This window comes from Physeter macrocephalus, chromosome 18, assembly GCF_002837175.3.
Source record: "Physeter macrocephalus isolate SW-GA chromosome 18, ASM283717v5, whole genome shotgun sequence".
Taxonomy (NCBI): Eukaryota; Metazoa; Chordata; class Mammalia; order Artiodactyla; family Physeteridae; genus Physeter; species Physeter macrocephalus.
Window position 1 is genome coordinate 105301348 of NC_041231.1, and position 6172 is coordinate 105307519.

The 6172-nt window shown below is 51.5% G+C and overlaps 1 non-coding gene across 1 annotated transcript; it reads right to left on the bottom strand.

The window, feature by feature from the left end:
• Positions 1-5159: 5159 nt before the first annotated feature.
• LOC112064392 (U7 small nuclear RNA) lies at positions 5160-5221 on the bottom strand. The gene has a single exon (XR_002891504.1). It is a non-coding gene; the product is annotated as a U7 small nuclear RNA (small nuclear RNA).
• Between the last annotated feature and the right edge of the window lie 951 nt (positions 5222-6172).

The following is a 6172-nucleotide window of genomic DNA, read 5'->3' on the forward strand; positions in this document are numbered from 1 at the left end:
GGTGCTTTGTTTTGGTCCAAGCAGACTAACGTCGTGGGGAAGGACCCTGAGGCTTGGGGGCCGGCAAAGCTGTGGGCCTCAGTCCTAAGGGGGGCCGAGGGGGAGGCACCTGGTGGTCACTTGGTGAGCGGTGGTTTCAGGGAAAGAGGTGGAGGTCATTCTTAAATGCTCCCACTGCATGGTTCACTTGCTCTCGGTCAAAAGACCGGGATGTGATTCCAAAACCTGGATGCAGACCCGGCAGGCCGTGGATTTCTGAGAGAGGCCAACTCTGAACTGTGGTTCCCCCGACAAGGACAGAAAGACGGAGCAGTGACTGCCAGCCCCGAGTCTACAAGCTGGCCTGCAGCCCCTCGGATTTTTTTTTTCTTTTTTTTTTTTTTTTTTTTTTGCGGTACGCGGGCCTCTCACTGTTGTGGCCTCTCCCGTTGCAGAGCACGGGCTCCGGACGCGCAGGCCCAGCGGCCACGGCTCACGGACCCAGCCGCTCCGCGGCACGTGGGATCCTCCCGGACCGGGGCACGAACCCGCGTCCCCTGCATCGGCGGGCAGACTCTCAACCACTGCGCCACCAGGGAAGCCCCACCTCGGATTTTTTAAAAAATAATTTAAAATTGTGGCAAAAAAACCACAGCATAAAGTCTACCTTCTTAACCGTTTTTAAGTGTACGGTTCAGTTACGTTAGCTATGTTCACGTTGCCGGGCAGCACATCTCCAGGAAGTCTTCATCTTGCAAAACGGAAGCTCTGTGGCCACTGAACAGCAGCTGTCCTTCCCCTGCCACGGCCCCTCAGGTTTTAAAGGGCGAACCCGCTGAGCCTGGAATTCTCCCAGCCTGGAGAGGCTTGGCTTTGGGGCTGCTGAATGTCCCGGCCTTTGCTTCTGTACGTCGTGCGGGTCCACGTGTGACACATCTAAGGACCGAATTCTGACCAATGCCTGCAGTGAGGGAGATTAAAATCACGGTGGTTTACCTGCGGGCGTCGCTCACTTGGTTCCCAGCGACCCCATGCGTAGGGACAGGAATGGGGTCGCTGTTCAGCAAGTCTGTGCATTGACAGAGCTTCTCTTTACCTGGCATCCCCAGGCCGCAGGCCCCAGGCCCTCTCCCCCACCGGGACGGGAGGCCCATCGTGGGAGGGGTCTCCAGTCCTGAGCAGGGCAATAGGGGAGCGGCCGGGATGGCGGGAGCGAGAGGACCACTGGGCCCTTCTTGGACACCATCCCAGAAGGTGGGAGTCCCACCTGCTCTTTCAGAGCTGGGCTTTGGCCATCGGGCTCCTGGGGTTCGTGGGAAGGAAGTGGACGAATCCACACCTGCCCGGGGACACACTTCCATCGGCCACTCGTCCATGGTGTTGGCAGCAACTGGCCGGAACAGACGCTCGCGGTGCAGGCCCAGATGCCAGGACAGGCTGTGGAGAAAGCAGCTTCACGTTTCTCGACCCTCTGTAGGTAAAGCAGAGGGCGGAAGGGGAGCCACTTGAAATACCTAAAATATCTGAGGTAGGTTTATGGGTAAAAATTTCTTTCACAAGATGCTGTTTTTCAAGAGGAAGCAGAGTGTCTATTTTCACCACGATGGAGACTTGCCAGCACTTGGGGAAGGTCGCGGTCACCTCCTTGCTGTCCTTTAGCCTAGGAAACTGACAAAGGGGCAGAGGGGATTGATCTGTCCGCCTCCTTCTTCCCTAGAGACGGCAGACAGCAAGTTGCCACTTGGCCTGAACCCAAGGCCTGTGTGACCAACAGCGTGGACCCAAGCGAAGCCGGCAGGACAAGAATTGTTCCTGCACGAGCTCGCTTTCAGCCGCGGGGTCGGGGCTGCTCCTCGCTTCTCTGGGGCCTTTCAAAGCAGCTACCTTCCTGCCTCAGGCCCTTTCTCAGGAGGAAAGAAATGCATATTTAAAGGAGGCTGAATTTTATGTAAAAACAAGGCACAGGACCAGCTGTGAGGGCCCAGCCAGAGAGGGAAAACATCCATTTAAATATTTGATTTGCATCCCAAATCCACTCGGTCGGAGACCTGGCACCGCTGACCTGCCTGAGAAATAACGCAGACATTTCTGGTGTGCCCGAGAGGGAGCCTCGACTCCCAGCGACCCCAGAGCCAAGAGCACCGTCCGGCCCGGGGTGTGGGTCAGCCGAGTCCAGCGGAAGCCGGAGCTGCCCCAGCCCGTGCTTTCGCTGCTCTGGGGCCTGAGCTTGCTCGCTCACAGCCAAGTAGGGCCCGAGGCTTCGGGGGCGGGGGGGGGGGGGCGCAGAGCTCCCCATTGTTTTCTGATGCTCCCTTTGGATCCTCGAGCAGCAGATTTCTGAGTTTTCCTGCCCAAACCCAAGACCACCGGTGAAGAATCAGACGCAGTGTGCAAAGCCATTCCATTTTGCAACTGCTGTTTCCATTCAGAGTTTTCTGGAATTCCAGCGGCTGCCGCCAGTAGGTTCGTGTCTTTTGTCTTCAGGCTTGAAGGGTACTGGGGCCTCTGAGGTGAGGATATGGGGGAGAAGGGCCTGACGGCATCAGAGATCAGGGCAGCACCCCAAAGTGGAGCCTCCCACTCAGCTGTCCCCAGGGGCCAAGGTACCATTGGTGAAAAAGCAAAGCACGAGAAATGCAAATAATACAAACAAACCTCCTCCCTCCTTCCATGCCTGGCAATAACAGGTGCCCAATAAATGTCAGCGGAGTTGAATTTTTTGTTGGAAAGAACCGCTTCGCTGACTGCAGACTCCTCCACCCTCCCTGCAGGCTTCAGGAAGCCCAGGTTACTCTCGCCTCCTAGACTGAGCGCCACCAAGTCCCTGCCACGTGCATTTTAAGAAACATTTTGCTGATCAAGCGTGCTGGAGACATTTTGTCCCCATATTCAAATATGCGTGTCAAGGAGGAAAACAAACTCTATAGAAGTCTTTTAAAAATATTTATTTATTTACATTGTGGTAAAATACCCAACATAAAACTTTCCATCTTAACCAATTTCACGTGCACAGTTCAGTGGTATTCGGTACATTCACTCTGCTGTGCACACGTCACCACCATCCACGTCCAGAACTTTTTTCTTCTCGCAAAACTGGAATTCTGTCCCCCATTAAACCACACACGGCCTCCTCCCCCGGCCCCGGGCCACCACCCTTCTACTTTCTTCTCAATGAATCTAATGACTCTGGCAATGTCATATACGCGGAAAGAAAACTTTTTTTTTTAATTTAGAAAAGATCTTGAGGCTAAGGAGAGGATAATCTTTTCAGGCACAACATCCAAATTTCTGTTCTGTTAAATCACAGTGACGGAGTCCTGTGGTGCCCCTCCCAGGCACCAGCCTTCCTCTTGGTCACATGGGAGGCGGCAGTGAGGGTGACGGGTCTGCATTTCTGGGGGCCTCTGGGCCCTCGTCTCGGAGCCTGAGTCTATCCGCTGGAGCGCCGCCACCCAGCCCACGTGCTCCACACACGGTGACCCTGTGGCCCTGACCTTTCGCTCCCTCCCTCCCTCCCTCCCTCCCTCCGGCCACGTTTACTGGGTGCCATCTCCCCCAGCCTTGACCCTGGTGCTCCATCCCCCGGGCTATGAAAAGGCAACCTATGGAATGGGAGAGAATATTTGCAAAACACACATCTGATAAGGGATTAATATCGAAAATATATAAGGAGGACTTCCCTGGTGGCACAGTGGTTAAGAATCTGCCTGCCAATGCAAGCACCCTAGAGCCTGTGCTCCGCAGCAAGAGAAGCCTGCACACCGCAGTGAAGAGTAGCCCCACTCACCGCAACCAGAGAAAGCCTGCAAGCAGCAATGAAGACCCAACGCAGCCAAAAATAAATAAATTAAATAAAAATATGTATAAGGAACTCATACAACTCAACAGCAAAAGAACAAATAATTCATTTAAAAAATGGGCAGAGAATCTGAATAGACATTTTTTTTCAAAGGAAACATACAGATTCCAACAGGTACAGGGGAAAGGTTGCTCAACATCACTCATTGTCAGGAAATGCAAATTAAAACCACAGTGAACTATCACCTCACACCTGTTAGAATGGCTATTATCAAAAGACAATTGATAACAAGTGCTGGTGAGAGTGGAGAAAAGAGAGAAACCCTGTAAACTGTTGGTGGGAATGTAAATTGATGCAGCCACTATGGAGAACAGTATGGAGGTTCCTCAAAAAATTTAAACGGAACTACCGTATCATCTAGCAATTCTACTTCTCAGTATTTATCTTAAGGAAATAAAAACACTAACTGAAAAAGATATCTGCACCCCCATGTTCACTGCAGCATTATTTACAATAGCCAAGACATGGAAACAACCTAAGTGTCCATCAGTGAATTAATGGGTAAAAAAGATGTCATAAACAAACATACAATGGAATATCATTCAGTCATAATAAAGAAGGAAACCCTGCCATTTGTAACAACGTGGATGGACCCTGCGGGCATGCTAAGTGAAATATGTCAGGCAGAGAAAGACAAATACTGCCTGATCTCTCTTATACATGGAATCTCAAAAAACCCAAAACACCAAAGCCAAGTTCATAGCTACAAAGAGCAGATTGGTGGTTGCTAGAGGTGAGGGAGGTGGGTAGTGTGTGGGGAGGAGAAAGGGGTAAAGGGATTCAAAAGGTGCATATGTTTCCAGTATAAAATAAATAACTCCTGGGGATGTAATGTGTAGCATGGTGACTGTCGTTAACAATACTGTATTGCATATTTGAAAGTTACTAAGAGACTAGATCTTTAAAATTCTCATCACAAGAAAAAAAAAATGGAACTGTGGTGACGGATGTTAACTAAACTTAACGTGGTGATCATTTCATAACATATGCATATATCAAATCATTACGTTGTGTACCGTAAGCTCATACGATGTTATATCTCAATCATATCTCAATCAAACTGGGGGAAAAAAGAAATTTTTATTGATATTTTCCTTTTGGGTTAGTCTTTTTTGTGTCCTGTTGAAGAAATCCTTACCTGTCTCCTAAGGAGTGTTTAAAATCTGCACATGCCTATTAAGCCCTACTTTGTTTCTTTCTTTTCTTTTCTAAGTGAAAGCAGGTTTATTGAGAGAGATACACATTCCATAGGCAGAATGTTGTCCGTCTAAGAGGGTGACAGCCTTCAAACCCTACTTCTCTGATGCTTTTTTTTTTTCCCTTGGGTTTTCCAGTGTGGGCCAGGAAACCTTTTAGACATTTTCTGAAAGAGCTGTAACGCTCTGATGCTTATTTGTGTCAGAAGTGAACTAGGCCTTTCACAGGTGTAATTTCTTATTTTGTGAGAAAACACTATCTTCCTTATCATTAGCCCAAACCCGGGCACGAACCATACGCTGGACCATTTCCACGGCCACCGCACGTCCAGACAGCGTCCCTGCATTGGAGAGGATGGGCCTGGGTACAGCCGGGGGGCCAGGCGGCACCCGTTCCCGGCCCCACCTGCATCCTGCAAGCGTGGGGCGCCGGTGGGAACAGGCGTGATGTCCTCGGGGCACAGCGAAGCCAGAGACATCCTTGTGCAAACAGATTGAGGGTAGAGAAGAATCTGTTTACACTGACCTGGAGCTCCAGGGGCCGCGTGGGCTGGGAAAGGGGTGAAACCGCGGGTGATGATGAGTCAAACCCATTTCACCTGCCGCCGTCGCTAATCAAGGTCGCTTTAAGACTTGCGTGTTCTCCACGCGGCACGTAGCCTAAAGAAAAAGATGTTGGCCTGAGTTGTTTTCCAGAATCTTGGAGTCACCTGTGTCTAGTTTGAGCTCAGTTGGTTAAGGCTGGAATGGACCACCGGCCCTCCAGGTGGGCATGCACGAGTGTCCGCTCGATGACCTCTTGAACGTGCGGAGGCCTGTAGCTTAGTTACGCCTGCGCAGAACCTCAGTTCCGCACCTTTTTCCAATCACCTTGCCCCACGCTGCCCGCGCCTCTACGCCCGGGCTTCTTTGTTCCGCATCCCATAAATACCCCAGCCCCCTCCCTTTCGAGCGGCGCGCTTGAGGTTTGTTCCGCCGTCTCCTCGCTTGGCTGCTCCATGAGGGAACCCTCTCTTTGCCGCAGGCCTCGGCGCCTCGGGCCAGGCGGGCCCGGTGCAGTAACGGGGGCAGATGGAGGAAAGGTCCAGCAAGCGGAGGGGCAGAGCTGACAGGACGAAGCGCCGGGAGAGGAGGGAGA